Source organism: Ailuropoda melanoleuca, chromosome 1 (genome assembly GCF_002007445.2).
Source record: "Ailuropoda melanoleuca isolate Jingjing chromosome 1, ASM200744v2, whole genome shotgun sequence".
NCBI classification, from domain to species: domain Eukaryota; kingdom Metazoa; phylum Chordata; class Mammalia; order Carnivora; family Ursidae; genus Ailuropoda; species Ailuropoda melanoleuca.
The window spans coordinates 163707088-163723584 of record NC_048218.1 but is presented as its reverse complement, the minus strand read 5'-3'; positions in this window follow the sequence as shown (position 1 = coordinate 163723584).

Below are 16497 nucleotides of genomic sequence, written 5' to 3'. Positions count from 1 at the left end.
TCTGTACTTTTTTAGGTCATTTGAGGACACAGGCCTTTTCCTTATTGTGGCTCTGTCTTCTTCCAGGTCCTCAGCATCTTCTCCACTTAGCTGGTGCTGGAGAAAGAGAGTGAGGACCAAGCATGGGAGGAATTTGTGGGCTAGGCCTGCAAGTGGCACCGTGACTTCCACTCACATTCCATTGGCCAGAACTCAACCTCATGGCCACACTTAAAAGCAAGGAAAGCTGGAAGGTGGGGCCTACTGGGGTTCCCAAGACCAAGAGGAGAGCATGGATACGGGGCTTGGGCACATCTGGGGAGTCACTGTCCCTTGGTCTTATTCCACATTCTATTCATTTAGAAACCATTTGTTCAGTACCTACTTGGTATCTAGCTCTTTTTGACCGAAGATACTATTTAAGCCCCTCACAGTGACTTGATCCAGTAATTCAAACCAAGAGTGGCTTATTCAAACTCGAGTAACACTTTACCCTGACAGTCTAGGTGTTTAAAGAATGCTGCCTGGTCAGAAAGCACATCATGAAGCCAGCTTGGGATTCCTGGTTCTAATCCTACTTTGGCCCAAGCAAGTCCTCAGACCGCTTACCTGCACAGAGAGAACTTGAACTGGACAGGTTCCTAAGTTCCGGTCTTGCCTCCAATGTCTCTGAAAGTCTTGGCAATGAATGAGGAGTTATGTTTGATTACTATCAGCCTCATGTTCTCACTTGACTCTGAGGCTTTCAGTCCTAAAAGCACCACCACATGGCTTTGGAAAAGAAAATACGCTCTACTCTAGATTCAGTCTCCAGCTGGAAGGGGAACATGAAAGCATCACTCTCTGACTTTATGATGCGTCTTCTTTACTTTTTTGGTACATGTACCTGCCTGTCGACGTTTGGAAAGTCTATCACATTGAGCTTCACTCTGCAACGTCGCACTGTTTGATGATAGGGAAGCCACACGGAAGTTGGGTTGTAGGGAATGTCACTGACCGTACAGAGAGTAGAAAACCCAAGAATCCCTAACTGGGACTCAATATAAGTCCAGTTTCTAGAGGCCTGACTTACTGCTCCTTTGCTATCAGAAACTAGTTTTGAGGCCAATGACCCTGATCGTTATTTAGTAGAGTTGATGTGTTTTTTATTTCCTGAACTGATGGCTAGTTTAGCACCTCAATTCTCTCATTCCCTTCATCTTCTCCTTCAAGCCTGTTTGCATTTTTGATAGCAGCTGTAATGTTCTCTGTGCTAACTCACATCATTAACCAATTCCTGCTTAACTGTTTCTTTGTCCTTGCTGTTTTTTTCCAATTCCTGGTTTTATTGTCCTGTACTCCAGAAACTCTACCCGATCTTAACTCGCAGGCAGCTTGCTGATGGCCAAACTGTGACAGAGGCAGGGCTTTCTGGGCCCTGTAGAGCCAATTCTGAGCCCCCTGCCAACCCCTGCCAGCCTTCCGCCTCCTTTTTAGAAAGGTAAATTCTAGTCAGAGTTGTCGCTTGCTGAACAAATGTTGTCTACAATATTATAGTGGGACAAATAGTGTCCTCTCAAATTCACATCCACCCCAAACTTCAGACTGTGACCTAAATTGGAAATAGGGTCTCTGCAGATATAATAATGTGAGGATTGAGATGAGATCACGTGGGATTAGGGTGGACTGTGAATCCCCTGTAGTGTCCTTATAAGGGACAGAAAAGGACACACAGAGAAGGAGGCCATGTGAAGACAGAGGAAGAGATGGGAGCAATGCTGCCCTGAATGCCGGGAGCCGTCAGAAGTGGGAAGAGGCAAGGAAGGGTTCTCCCTGAGAGGCTTCAGGGGGACCACGGCCCTGCCCGCACCTTGATTTCAGACGCCTGACTTCCCAACCACATGTGAGACATACAGTTCCATTTCAAGTCACCAGGCTTTTGGTGTGGTAATTTGCTGTGGCATTTCTAGAGAACGGATACAGATAAGTTTTCTATTTCCCTTCATTTTTGTGTGGCTCTTGTGATTATATAAGAACTATTTTTCGCCTGAGTAAAGATTGGGATACTCTGGGTTCTGCCAAGTTCATGGCAGCCTCAGAGCCAGGGCATGGGAGCGAGCATTGCTGAAACAGGGAGTTTCCACATTGGCTCTCAGGCCAGTTCAGGTCAGGGGCAGATGGGCGGGAGACTTGGCTTGGAAGCCCTCTGAACCCTTCACCTTGTCCCAGTGTCTAACCTGCAAGGCTCCCTCTGCCTGACCTTTGTTTTGTCCCTCCCCGCTGCCCCCCACCCCCCCGCAGCAGCGCCCCAGCAAAATACCGAGTCAGGCTTTCGCAGGAGAAGTTGATTAAAAGTTATCTGTGATTTCCTTTTTACGACTTGGAATAACTTTTAGTTTGCCTCCTCATAACAGGAGCAATATGTGCTCCTTGTAAACCACCACCAACAGATAACACAGAAAGGAAACTGGAACTTAAAATCACCTAGAATTTCACCACCCAAAGATAACTACTTTTTTAGGGTCACACACACACACACATCATTTTTATAAAAATAATTTTTATAATTTATGTAACTAACAGGAGTTCTATAGTAATTTTATAAAAGTAATTTGGTTTTGTAACAAATTGCATTTTGTACCTGCTTTTTAAAAGCCACGAATATTGATTACATCTTCCATATTAAACAAATATTGTCACACGTTGTCATCTCTGTAGCAGCTGCAAAATATCATCTGATGTGGCCGTATCTTGGTTTAGTGAAACAACTTGCTACTGATGAATGTGTAGGTTGTTGTCATATTTTCACTACCATAATTCCGTGATAAACTCTCTTTATACATATTTTGGGGATCTTAAAAAAGTTTGAATTTTTTTGCACTTGTCTTCCTTCTCCCTGCCTATCCTCCCTCATTTCTGCTCGCAAGTGATTTGTGATCACAGACTATTGCTTCCTATTTTGTGACTTTTACGAGCATGGATTAACCATGAATGTTACCCTCCTTAATGTATGTCTTTTTTAATTCAGTGGCAAGTGTATTTTCCCAATTCTATGGCTCTGCACATCTCCAAACCTTCAGGATTGCCAAGATGAGTTAGGAAGAAACAGGATCTGGATCTGTTTCCCACAAAAGTGTCAATATTTGCTAAAACAAAGAGCTGGGAGTATCCCCAATGGGATGCCATCTGTCCTTGTCTTTGAGAGCCTGCCAGGAAATCTTTTCACAGCCAAGAGATGATTATTTGGCATAGCTGACACTGAAATTCAGCAAGGTGGCTGACAGATCAGAACCTGGCTGATGTAAAGAGATGTTCTGTTGTGTGAAAAGTGGAAGTAGAGAAACGTGTTTCATGTTTGAAACTGTAAATTATGGATTATTTTTCCAAAATATTTCCTTACGGGAATCTTGTAACCAGTAGGATCACCTTGTTGGTTTAAACATTCGGATCATTAGCTGATCTTTTTGCTGTATAACTTTTTAGGAAGCAGGCAGTTGATGAGACCCAGTTCCCCTCCCAGGGTTGCACTGGTTCAGCCGTGCTGTTTCTCCCCCAGGGAGGCTCACTGCTCTCTTCTATCACGTGCAGAAACTCAGTTCGTGGGCAGTTTTGGTGGGGAGGCGGAACACACGACGCCCAGCTTCTCAAGTGTGAGTTCTGACCTGGGTTCCAAAGGAGGGTCTTAGCTACCTAGGTTCCTTTGGGAGAAAAAACCCAAAAAAACCCAGATTCCTTTGGACGGCAACCTGAAGTGTCATTCAGGAGGTCATCCTGGGTAGAAGTGACATTCTTCAAAATGCGTTGGACGGGGTCCAGTTCTCTGCTCACACAGTATTGCTCCGCAGGCTATTTACCGCTCAGAACTTCTTCATCTGTGTATTGTCCATCTCTCCCCTGCAAACGAATTCCTTTAAGAACCTCAAACCATCTGTAGCATCTGAGTCGCCAGTATTCTTGTGACCCCTAAATACTCCATCCAGCTGTGTCCTTTCTTCCAAGTTTGCTTCCAGCAGATGCTGCCACCCCTCAGCGGGACCTTCATCTAACCTCACTCTTCTCAAGAACCCTCAACAGATCTCTAGAAGATCCCCTCCAGCTGTCCCTCCCATAGGCTGGAATAGACGAGGAGTCCTCTCTCACTATAAGACATTTGACTGCTCTGCAGGCCTCTTAGCCTAGTTTATATACCTCCGGCTAATCCAGGAGGGTCTTGGCCGTATGCAAATACATTTCAGCCCCCCATGGGGGGCATGTTTACCTATACACTTTTGGGTATACACTAAATTAATTAATTCAATAAATATTTAATGAGCACCTAGTATGTGCTAAAAAAAAAAAACAGGCATTGTTTTGTGAATAAAACAAAGCCCAGGTCTATTGGAGTTTGCCGTCCACATGGGACAGACAATCAATCAACAAATAATTTATCAGGGGCTGATCAATGCTAAAAAATATGAACAGAGCAGAGGAAAAGATATAAAGGAGAGGCGAGTGATGGTATGTGTATGAGAGCTCACACGTGTGTGACATAGCGAAGTGCCTAGGGAAAGTCTGACTTCAAGGGGGTAAGGGAGAGAACCACACAGCTAGCTGGGGGAAAGAGTCCTCCAGGCAGTGAGAATAGTGAGTGTAAAAGCCCTGAGGCAGGACATCACCGACTGTTTTAAAAAAACAGCGGGGAGGCCAGTGCAGTAGGAAGGGAGAAGGGTATCAGATGCCAGGTCATACTGGACCCATCACAGACCATGGTGAAGAATTTGTATTTTGCTCTGAGTGAGGTGGGAAGCTATTAGATGACTGTGAATAAGAAATTAATACATGCATGCAGCAAATACTTAAGAAAATGCTTTTATTTTTGCTTTCCTTGACTACCCTGCTTTGTGGGAATGGTATTTTCTTTTCCAAATATGGCAGGAAGGATGGAAAACAAATATAAAAATCCTGATCATTTATAATCTCTGGGTCGTATTTTAACATTCTATATCTACCAGAGATTTGGTGACTAGAAAACTACCCCGTGTCCAAGACTTAGGTCCTTCTTTTCATTTGTTGCTCAGCAATATATTTTTAAAATACTTCTTATATGGACATTTTCAAACTTAATACAAAATTAGAACACCCAGCTTGCAGCAATTATCAATTCATGGATAGTCTTGTTTCTTCTAAACTGTCATCCATTTTCTTCCCCTTCCTTTTTTTTTTTTTTTTTTTTTTTTTTAGGATTTACTTATTTGAGAGAAAGAGAGAGAGAGTGCTTGGAAGGGAGGGACAGAAGGAGAGGGAAAGAATCTTAAGCAGACTTCATGCTGAGCACGGAGCCCCACTGGAGGCTTGATCTCACAATCCTGAGATCATGACCTGAGCTGAAACCAAGTGTCAGGCATTTAACTGACTGAGCCACCCAGGAGCCATTCCTCCCCTTCCTTATACTGAGTTACTTTACAGCAAATCCCAGACGTATCTTTTCATCTGTGAATGCTTCAGTATGTATTTCCAAAAATAAAATCTTTTTTTGCATCACCATAATGCCATTATCACACCTACAAATTTAACAATAATTCCTTAATACCATGAAAAATCAAGTCTGTAATCAAATTTCCCCGGTGGTCGCATTAATACTTTAAAAAATTAGTTGAGGGCGCCTGGGTGGCTCAGTTGGTTTAGCGTCTGCCTTTGGCTCGTGTCATGATCTCCAGGTCCTGGGATAGAGCCGGGCAAGGGGCTCCCTGCTCAGCGGGGAGCCTGCTTCTCCCTCTGCCTCTGCCTCTCTCTCTGTGTCTCATGAATAAATAAATAAATCTTTTTTTAAATAAATAAACCTTTTAAAAAAGTAGTTGATTTGTTTAAATCAGGATCCAAACATGGTTCACACACTGCATTTGGCTGAGAGCTCTTGTAAATCTTTTAAACTGTGGCTGTTCACCCTCCCTCTTTTTTCCTCCTTATCTTTTATTTGTTAAAGAAACCTGGTGATTTATTCCTTAGATGTCCCTCATTTTCTGTTTTGCTGAATGCAACTGCAGGGAGTTGCTGAATGTTCTTTCCCCTGTTTTCCCTATAAACTGGTAGCCCTAGAGGCATAACCCAGTTGGGTTTTTGGCAAGACTACCTCATAGGAGGTGCTGACCACTTCCTGTTGCACCCCATCAGGAGTACACCCTTCCTCCCTCCTTCTCTCTCTCTTTGTAGTAAAACACATATAACAGTGAATTTACCATTTCAGCCATAGCAAAGAGTTCCACTCAGTGACATCTATTACCTGCACACTGTTGTACAAATATCACTACTAATTCCAGAACTTTTCCATTACCCCCCAAAGAAACCCTTTCCCCATGAAGGAGTCACTCTCCAATCGCTCCCGCTCCCAGCCCAGGGAAATACAGTGTTAAGTGAAACTACACAGGCTTCTTTGCTGCAGAACTTTCTAGCAGCCTCAACATGTTGAGAGGGCGCTGGGATCTGCAGCAAGGGCGTCCATCGTATGCAGCCTTTTCCACACTTTTTTCTCTTTATAATTCTTCCTACCGAGGACATGTTTCAGAGAATGCCGTTTTCGTGTCTAGGGTACTTAAAGTGGTATTACTTATTAAGACAGGTATCTGTTTCTTAGCTGTATGGACGCAGCCTGACAGTCTGGCTCAATGGTCAGAAGCGGACTTCATCCTTGGAAAAGCCCTGGACAGCAGAAGTGGCAAATATTTCTGGCAAAACTTCCCCAGAAACTTTAAGTTGAGATTACGTTCCTGGGAATGAAAGCTAGAGCCAAGCAGAAAAATAGCCATGTTCCTTATCACCTCCATCCCAGAGTGGTTGCTGGAGCCCCAGGATCCTTCCCGACAGGATAAGCCTCAGGGTGACCCTGCACAGATGTGCGGCCTCGGCCTCCAGGCCTCCCCCCGGGTCCTCCCCTCACTGCTTCATACACACAGCCCCAGACCACGCACGGGGGGCTCCCCTATTGTCTTTCCCCGGGTCACTCTGGTGTGCCCTCTGTCTCACCACTGACCCCGTCAGGGTGGTTACAGGACGATAAACATGGAGGTCACACAGAGGAAGGATCCAGAGGATTCCTCGAATGACTCTCCGAGGTCAGAGATCTGACCATGCTCCATTCATGCGGCCGTTAGGGAGAAGTGTGCACTTGAATACATGTCACCTGTCCATTTGTTTTTCAAAGGCTCTTGCCCGTCCACTAGCCGCATGGAGCGTTGACTATAAATTTGCGGTCAGAAGCAGAAGATGGTGCCTGTCCCCATAGGAGGTTGAAGGGCCTCACAATTTAGGTGGGCTCGGCGTGGAAGCCAGGGCTTGTGGGGAGTGGGGGGACGCTGGTGGAAGGATGAGTAGTGAGCAGTCCAGTGTTGGGAAAAGTGGTGACGCTGGGCCATCTCACGGTTAAGAGGGTCCCGCCCTGTGACAGGTGTGCTGTGTCTGGGGCTTCCAGCAAGAGACGTTACTCAAAGTCAGCCCGGGTACAGTAGGGGTCCCAGGGGAGAGGTTCGGGTTCAGCAGGACCCTAGTCAGTAGCGGGATAGACGGCTGGCATAGAGCCCCATGGGAAGGGGCCTGGTCAGAGCTTGGCAGGATGCCAGGATCCCAGCCGTCCACTGCCTTGGTCGCAAGGGGCTCAGGGATTAGGCAGGGACAGCTGTGCTTGCAGGGGGCCTCAGTGGCTAGACCAGTAGGGCCTCAAAATGAACTTGTACATCCTAACGTTCGGCATGCTAGGACAGGCTCATGTTGAAAGACAGGATAATGGTTGAGAGCATAGACATCTGTGTCAGACCTCCAGGGTTCAAATCCTAGCTCTGCCGCTCACTAGCTATGTGAACTTGGACAAGTCACTCCACCCCTCTGTGCCCTAGTCTTTCGGTAAAATGGGGATAAAAATAATACCTACTTCACAGGGTTATTACAAGGATTAAGGGAGTTAGGACATGCAAAAGCCCTCAGAGCAGTGTCTGGCACACAGTAAAGTGCCAAATGTGACCTGTAACTATCTAATCGTGGGGTCAGAGGGCAGCTCCGGAAGTTGAGGGGAGAGCTGGATAAGCAGTGGGGAGGGCGGAGGGGGCTCTGGAGCAAATGGGCAGCAGGAAAAGCAGGGAGGGAAGGGGTATAGCACGTCAGTAGGATTGTGGGGAGCGCTGGGTCTAGAACTCACCAGAAACCTTGGCCGTTTGGAATAGGGAGGATTACAACACCCCCTTCCCTGGCAACAGCCCCAGTTCATGGTTTGCTGCCATCTTCCAGGTTCAAAGGGGGTGGTGGCCAAGTTCAGTGTCTGCGTACCTGGGTTACTGGACTTCCCCTCGTGGCCTCCTTCTCCAGAGGTCCCCACGTACCTCTCACCCTGTTCTCTTCAGAACAGTCGCTAAAGCTTCAACTCAACTTCATATCAGATTATAATTTTTTCTGATGACTCAGCTTGTGTTTTGTATTTATTTACTACAGGAGAAAAGATTTGGCTCATTCTAGAGAAAGGGGACCCCTTCTCTAAGATCCTTAAACATATCTTTCCTTTCTCTGGATAATAGCTTGGTGAAGGTGGGGTGGGACAAGTGCCAGAAGTTGCCAGGCAAACGGAGCTGAGTGTCCACACATCACAATGTCCAGAGGCCTCTGTGCCAACGGGCTGCCTGGCTTTCTGTGGCCAGGGGCTCCACAGTTTCCTGGGGAGGAAACTGGCCCTTCAGTACCAGTCCTCACCAGCCTGCCCAGTGCAGTGCCCCAGCTCCATCCCCTCATGAGCTCATCTCCTTGTAGAATTGGCTCGTACCAGACCAGGACTGCTTTTGGTAGCCCTTTGCTTCCTGCATCCACCCACTCCCATTTTTGTTTTAGAAGAATCTAGTCCTTTCCACTTTGGACTCCAGAAATACGTTTTTGGTTTTTGTTAAAATTATTATTTATTATTATTATTATTATTATTATTATTATATTTTAGAGAGAGAGAGAAGGAGAGAGAGGGGTGGGGAGGGGCAGAGGGAGACAGAGAGAGAGAGAGAGCGAGAATCTTAAGCAGACTCCATGCTCAGTACAGAGCCCAATGCAGAACTCAATCTCACCACCCTGAGATCATGACCTGAGCCCCCCACAAATTATTTTTGAGAATGTCAATGCAGCTGTCTTTCCCTCTAACTCTGACAATGCCTTGTTGTTCTCTCCTCTGCCAGACCCTCTCTAGGGCACGGCCTCACCCCTGTGCTTGTGTATGAAAGCATTCTGGATATCAGGCATCTAGCTCTTTCCACCTCTCACCTCTGATTATCTCCCTCCGCCTTCTCTTCACACTACCTCCAGACCAGTCTGGTGGATCCCAGCCCTTGGCTCAGACATTTCTGTTGTGAGGTCACAGAGCAGTTTGGTGGGTTAAAAGCAAACCTCACTGGCGTCTAGGAGACCTTGATGTCTCTAATAGACTGCTTTGATTTTCCCTGGTCCGCAGCAACCGCAGCCCCTGTCAGTCTGTGAGCCAGCCCCTAATTCACAATCACTATTAACATTAAAAAGAAGGTATTTGGTAATGCCCACTTAGAAAGCACGAGATGCTGAAGTTCTCACGTTTCACTGCAAAGCTCTTTGTGACTCTGAGTCAGCATCTTTTTTGCCTTACTGGGTCTCTAAGGAAGGAGGCCTGGGCTTCTTCCCTGTGTGTCCACTCTGGGTGAGGAGAAAAGGGGAGAGACGCTCCTATGGCCAAACCCACGACTGCCTCCCTTTTATGACAGTCTCCAGTCATGGGCTCAGGGCCAAGTCTCCCTGGTGCCCCAAACCCTGGGCTCTGCAGGGACAAGTGATTCCCAACAGAAGGAAGTTGCCTCTTGAGAATGAAAGGACAGCTTCAAACACGCTGTCAGTAATTCATCAAATGACAAGGATGAAACCACCGGTTCAGGTCCTGCTGGGCAGACAACCGGTCTCGGGCTGAGCAAACCAATGGCAGATGAAAGGCGGAAGCACACCTGAGCCAGCTTGCTCAGCAGCTGCAAGATGCAAATACAGCTCCCAAGCGGCTACTTCATTTCCACACCTGCTCTGATGCAGCACACAGCGAAGGGTTGGACCAGATTTGACACAATGCCCGTACCGGCAGCAGGAGCAGAACACTTCACAGGGACACCAAATGGTGCCAGGGAAGGGACAAAGAGAGCCCACTGGGCTCTGACGTCAGCTAGGGAGGACTTTCGGAAATCTTTCTCCTACCAGCAGGGAAAGCTTGGGCTGGTATCTGGCTTCCCTGGAGTAGTTTGCAAAAATAAATTAGCATGGACCTGACATTTCAACACTTGCCAATTGCAGATTTCTCAAATGTATCAGCGGGGTTTTGGTTCCAGGACTGCTGCTAAAACAATTTGAGCAACTCCCATAATCTGTATCGTTTTCACTGATTTAATGACTGCTTAGAAAAGAAATTGCCAGACTTGGGAAAAGAAATCGGCATCATGCCTCACATTTCTCATGGTGTTCGGGGTGGAGTCGGTATTGATCAAAATCTTTCAGCAGCCTTTACTCGACATTCAGTGGTTTTAAAGTGACCTGTAATCCTTTGACTTATTTGTGGTCCCTTCTTCATGACTGCATCGCGCAGTATCAAAGGAGAACTGCCTGTGGCTGTTTATATAAATCTTTAAGTTCAGTATCCTGTGGGCTTAAATCAAAGGTAATTGAAACACTTCTGTGTGCAGAGTATGGAGATGTTTTAAAGTGCATGTGGGAGAAAATCTTGAAAAGATGGTAGACTGTTTATAGGAAAGCTAGAAAATGATGACCTGGCTGGGATATAGAAAAAGAACTATATGCATCTGCTAGAAGCCACTTTTTGTTCGTGGAATACGTGGCTTACTTTATAAATGGTAAAACCTGAGCCTGGACAGCAGTTTTAATTCTCCAGTGACCACAAATTACATGAAAAGGGCTAATCTGGCTCATGGTAAGATCAGAATAGAGAATGGACTAATTAGAAAACCCGACTCAAATGTCAACTGAGCGGGCCTAAGACCAAGTGCTATTATGGCAGGTGGGGTGCACTTGAATCATTATCACAGAGTGGGAGAGGACCCCTTGTCGTCTTCTGCGGCTTCCCCAGTCGTTCGTTCTGGAGTCTTTGACCACCTAGATGGTTGGCCACGGCCAGGACCTCATAGGCAGCCTATCTTGTAGGTGCTCACTCAGCTCTGTTTATTACAAGTTCCCCTGTGGCCTCTAACCACTGGACCTGCTCTCTGGAACTCCCCAGAGTGAATCCATGTCTGTAAGACAGGTTTTCTAGTAGTTGATGTTAGGTGTCACGTGTCCCCTAACTTGCCCTTTTCCTTTTCCAGGCTGATTCTGTGGCTCTGGCTCCTGCTGAGGTAACTCACTTAATCAAAGAGGATGAATTTCCCAGAGAGAAGAGAACAGTGCGTTAGCCAAGCAAAGAGCCGTAGCTGTGCTTCTGAATTAGACTCTCCAACAAGTCCATGAGTGCTTTCCACTCCCTCTCACTCAGCCTTTCCTCCCTTTCAGAGTTTCCAGAACTCTTGCCATCCTGGTGGTCCACCACCAGCTGGCATCAACTAGCCAATGGTTTTGAAAGGGATGCCCAGCCAAGGAGTAAATATGCACAGAGAGTCTGGTCGGAGCCCCCTTTTCTGGGCGGTATACTTCTATGTAGTCGGGTAAGATTCACCTAGCTCCTTCTGATTGTTATTTAACATATCCTGAACATCTTTTACAAATTATTTTTATGATGTAAATTATGTCAAAAAGTACAAGCACTTTGGAAAACAACATGGCACAATAAAGTGGACCCAGCCATTTCATCTTTAGGGATATACTTACCCATATTCTTGCACATGCTAAAGAGTAAAGACTTGTAAAAGAATGTTCATAGTCGCATTGTCAGCAATAGCAATAAAAACAAATGAACAAACAAAACCGGAAGTATCCTAAATGTCCACCCACAGGAGAATGAGTAGATACATTGCTCATTTCCTTTTTTTTAAATTGCAGTAAAATTTACATAACATAAAATTTACCCTTTAATGACTGTTAAGTATAGAGTTTCATTGTATTAAGCACATTCTGCTGTTGTGCAATAGTCCACCCATCCATCTCCAGAACTTTCCAACTTTCCCCTCTGAAACTCTACCTATTAAATGTTCACTCCCCTGTCCTTTCTGCCCCCAGCCCCTGGCAACCTCTATTCTGCTTTCTGTCTCTAGGGATTTGACTACTCTAGTTGCCTCACGTAAGTGGAATCACAATATTTGTCCTTTTGTGACTGGTTTATTTTATTTAGCATGATGCTTTCAAAGTTCATCCACATTGTGGCATGTGTCAGAATTTTCTTCCTTTTTAAAGCTGTCTGGTGTCCACTGAGACATATACACACACCGCATTTTATTTATCCATTCATCCATCGATGGACGCTTGGATTGCTTCCACCTTTTGGCTCTTGTGAATAATGCTGCTGTGAACATGTATGTACAAATATCTCTTCGAGTCCCTGCTTTCATTTCTTTTGGGTATATACCCCAAACTGGAGTTGCTGGATCACATGGTAATTCCATGTTTTGAGGAATTTACTGTTTTCTAGCAACTACACCAGTTTCTTCATTTTTCTTTTTTAAGATTTCTTTATTTGACAGGGAGAGTGAGAGAGCACGAATGAAGGTGAGGGAGAGAGAGGGAGAAGCAGACTTCCTGCTGAGCAGGGAGCCCGACGTGGGACTTGATCCCAGGACCCTGAGACACGACCTGGGCCGAAGGCAGACGCTTCACTGACTGAGCCACCCAGGTGCCCCTCATTTTTTACTACATAAACTGTGCTGTAGTGTAAGTATAAAGTAATTTATCAGACATTGCCAACCTTTTCCCTAAAATGACTTGCTAATATATATACCTACCAGCAGTGTAGTAGGAGTTCCTAGTGATCCACATCTTCACCAACACAGGGTATTATCAGTTTTCTGCTTTTTTGCCAATTTAGAGGCTTTAAAATAATTAACCTATCATAATCTTAATTTTCCCGATCACCATTGCAATTATTCTTCATCTTATAGGTTTGAAAGTTTTGTTTTTCACATGGAAGTCTTTACTCCATTAAGAATGAATTTTTGTGCCTGGTGTATGGTGGGGTCTACCTTCATTCCTCTTCACAGGCTAACCAAGCGTGCTGACTCCACCCTTCCCCCCTCGCCCCTAGCTCATATGTCAAGTTTGCGTCTATGTTTGCTCTGCCTCTGAGCCCTCTCTTTGTCCACGTGGTTAATCTGTCTGCCTGTGTTAATGGCTTCCCTTTTCTTTACCATCAGGCGACAATGATGTGAGGTTAATTGAGCACCTATCGTACCATATTGTAACTGCACTGGGGTATGGACTGGGGGGTTGGAATTGGCCTGCTGGATGAAGAACGTATGGGCCATGCACTCATGGCACTCACAGATGCATATTTAGATCCTGATGAGGTAGGGTGACAAGTGTGCTAACTGAGGAATAGCTGAAGTGCCATGAGAAAAACAATGGAGGAAAGCACTAATGCTAGGGTTAATATTAGAACATAACGTAACAGGGAGGCTGACCATCTCAAACAGGAAGTGTATGGTATTATGGCTGAGAGCTGTGTTCTAGACATAGACAAACTCATATTTGAATTCAAGTGTCCCCACTTATTAGCTGTGTGACTCTGACAAATTCTCAAGACCTCATTGAACCTCAGCTTCCTTATCTATGCAGAAGGGGTAATAATACCTATCTCAGAAGGTTGCTGGGAAGATTAAAACAGATCAGGTATCAGTGGCACTTAGCCCAGTGCCTGGCAACATTGAAAGTACTGTACTCAATAAATGTAAACCCATTCATTCATTCATTCACTCATTCATTCATTCAATAATATTAATGGAGGACCTACTATGTGCCAGGCATGGTAATAGGCTATAAATACAAGTATGGGCAAAGCAAATGATCTCTGCCCTCACACAACTTTCAGTCAAATAGGATATATAGATCTCATACAATAAACACAAACTCCATCGATACAGACTTTGATGAGTGCCATAAGGGGAAATTACAGCAAGGTAAGACAGAATACAAGGAGGAAACCTGATTTATGATGATTATTTTGAGAGTCACTACTTCTGAGCTGGGACTTGAAGGATGAATAGGAATTTATGAGTGTGGCAGGCAGGGAAGGTTATTCCAGGCACACTGAACTTCAGAGGAAATGTAAGGAGATGTATGTTGTTTTCCAAGGTCAGGGGCAAGGGAATGGGCACCCCTCACTGCCCAGAGACTTTGGAGGGATTTCTCTTTCCCACCTTTCCCAGGGGATGAGCAGGAGAAGGAGGTTGAGTGACTGCCAATGCCTCTCAAATATGTCTGCGGCTCAGAACCTTCATCTTTGGTCAGTGCGAGAAAATTAGTGCTTGGGACTGACTTCCGTTTGGGCACTCCAAAGCTCACAGATAGAAAGAGTTCTCAGAGAAAGGAAGGCTAAGTGATTAAAGGTGTTTCTAGGGTATATATGAAGCTGATGGTGAATACTATTTTCCAGGAGATATGGCAAAGAGTTATATTTGCAAAAACGGAAAAATAGATGATTGTAAGGGATTTTTCTGAACAAGTATAATTCAATAGTTCTCACATTACAGTGTCTATCAGAATCCCCCTGGGGGCTTGTTAAAAATTTAGACTCCTTGGCTATCTCTCAGACTTAGTAGGTGCTCCCTGGGCCCAGGGCTCTGTATTTTTAACCAGTTCCCCAGGGGATTCTGTTGGTGCAGAATACCCTTTGCAAAACGCTATAGACTTGTCTGTCATTTTTAACTCTTTCCGTCCTTTCTTCTGTCTTTGTTTGCAAAGTCTTCTTTTAGAAGAGTCTCAAGAATGGGCTTTTTTCCATTCCCTCTTCTCCCGTCGCAGTGTCAGCCTAGGATCCCAAGCACGGTCGCCTGGCTTGGTCTCATAAATATGTGAAACAAGGAAGGTGGGAGAATAGAAATTAAGCTGGTTGGGGAACCAGCCTACCTTTCTGGTCACTTTGCTTTACTAAACCCTGTGCAGCCCAAGAGCACATATCTGAGAGGGTCATGCAGCTCGGAGCTGCCCATCACCTGACTGCTGATGCATACAACTGCGTAGAAGGTAGTGAGATAGGCTCTGGACTCAGCCAATGTCAGCTGGAGTCCTATAACTTTGGACAAGTGATGGATCCCCTCGAGGTCTTCTATTCTTGGCTCATGGGGCTTTCTTTCGAGGATGTAAAAGGGTTATACATGAATATGTTAAGGACATGGGGTGGCAGTTGGGGGATTAAGTTAAGTGATTAGGGAGCTGGCAATTTGGGGGATTAAGATTAAGAGAGGTGGTCAACTAATCTTCAACAAAGCAGGAAAGAACATCCAAAGGGGAAAAAGACAGTCTCCTCAACAAACGGTGTTGGGAAAACTGGACAGCCACATGCAGAAGAATAAAATGGGACTGCTTTCTTATACCATACACAAAAATAAACTCCAAATGGATGAAAGACCTAAATGTGAGACAGGAATCCATCAAAATCCTATTGGAGAACACAGTTTCTGACCTCGGCTGCAGCAACTTCTTGCTAGACACATCACCACAGGCAAGGGAAACAAAAGCAAAAATGAACTATTGGGACTTCATCAGGATAAAAAGTTTTCACACAGCAAAGGAAACAGTCGGCAAAACTAAAAGGCAGGCTATGGGATGGGAGATGATATTTGCAAATGTCTTATCAGATAAAGGGCTAGTATCCAGAATCTGTGAAGAAGTTATCAAACTCAACAGCAAATCAAAAAGAAGGAAATATTACCATTTGCAACAAAGTGGATAAAACTAGAGGGTATTATGCCAAGGGAAATAAGTCAGTCAGAGAAAGACAAATACCATAAGATTTTACTCATATGTGGAATTTAAGAAACAAAACAGATGAACATGGGGAAGGGAGGGAAAAATAAGACAAAAACAGAAAGGGAGACAAACCATAAGAGACTCTCAACTTTGGAAACAAACTGAGGGTTGCTGGAAGGGAGGTGGGTGGAAGGATGGGGTAACTGGGTGATGGGCATTAAGGAGTGCACTTGGTCTAATGAGCACTGGGTGTTATGTGCAACTGATGAATCACTAAATTCTACCTCTGAAACTAAGGATACATATATTTTTTAAGATTTTATTTATTTATTCGACAGAGATAGAGTCAGCCAGCAAGAGAGGGAACACAAGTAGGGGGAGTGGGAGAGGAAGAAGCAGGCTCATAGCGGAGGAGTCTGATGTGGGGCTCGATCCCATAACGCCAGGATCATGCCCTGAGCCGAAGGCAGACACTTAACTGCTGTGCCACCCAGGCGCCCCTAAGGATACATATTTTAAAATAAAAAAAAATTAAGTGACGAAGATTAGGTTAAATGATTGAGTAGGGCGAGTGGGTAACTTGGGGGATATCCCTGTCATTGACACAGACCATGGAGAGCAAAGGCAGACATCTATATCGCTGTCCTGCACACAGCCCCTCTCATCCTGCTCTCTGTACTTTCTTTT